This window comes from Diaphorina citri, unplaced genomic scaffold (genome assembly GCF_000475195.1).
Source record: "Diaphorina citri unplaced genomic scaffold, Diaci psyllid genome assembly version 1.1 scaffold19023, whole genome shotgun sequence".
Taxonomy (NCBI): domain Eukaryota; kingdom Metazoa; phylum Arthropoda; class Insecta; order Hemiptera; family Psyllidae; genus Diaphorina; species Diaphorina citri.
The window spans coordinates 1-962 of NW_007396376.1; the positions used below are offsets into that span (position 1 = coordinate 1).

At 29.2% G+C, this 962-nt stretch overlaps 1 long non-coding RNA gene across 1 annotated transcript; it reads left to right on the top strand.

The window, feature by feature from the left end:
- The first annotated feature begins 80 nt into the window (after positions 1-80).
- On the top strand, positions 81-371 carry LOC113473206. The gene is made up of 2 exons (XR_003395247.1): positions 81-142; positions 199-371. It is a non-coding gene; the product is annotated as an uncharacterized LOC113473206 (long non-coding RNA).
- The last annotated feature ends 591 nt before the right edge of the window (positions 372-962 follow it).

Consider the following 962-nt stretch of genomic DNA (forward strand, 5'->3'; position numbering starts at 1 on the left):
TAAAATTTTAATAATTACTAAATCCTTTAATTATTCCATTTACCTAACAAAAATCTTTAAATGAATTTTCAAAATAAAACAGTAGGTACTTTCCATAAAGTTTTTGAGTTTTCAATACCATTGGAAAAAAAATATTCACTAGGTACCTAATTTAATAGAAAGTAAAATTTCATGATAAGTAAGAAAAGTATTCACTAGGTACCTAATTTTCCCACAAAAATTCTCCTAGTATCAAATGATTTTGAATAAAATTTTCCCATGAAATCTTCCAATTTAAACCATTTAGAATTAAACCTCCTTTGGGTAGAAAAATCCCTTGCTCACTTTCTCATGTAGAAAAAAAAATCTAACTGCCTAAACTTGGACAAAAAAAAATATCATTATAGGTACCTATGGTAATAGAAAGTAAAATTTCAAGATAAGTAAGAAAAGAAAATTCCAATACCCAACACAAATTAACATGCAAATGGTAATAGAAAGTAAAATTTCATGATAAGTAAGAAAAGAAAATTCCAATACCCAACACAAATTAACATGCAAAGGATTCATCAAAAAAAAAAAAAAAAATTGCACTAAACTTAGCTTAAGTAACTCTTATCTAGGTACCTTAATTGTAAAGTAATTCATTATGATTATTATTATTTTGCACTAAACTTAGCTTAAGTAACTCTTATCTAGGTACCTTAATTGTAAAGTAATTCATTATTATTATTATTATTAAAGTCTACAGTCTGGGCCAACCTTTTAACCTGAGGTGTGTCGTGGTTTCGTGTCCCTAGTGAGGAATTATTATTAAAGTCTACAGTCTGGGCCAACCTTTTAACCTGAGGTGTGTCCTGGTTTCGTGTCCCTAGTGAGGACGCGCCATAAATTTATATGACATTAGCTTGCCATAGGAGTGGCGTAGGGAGCTAAATATTTAATAAAAGATAACATCGATGCAGTGGTTGACTTACCATTTG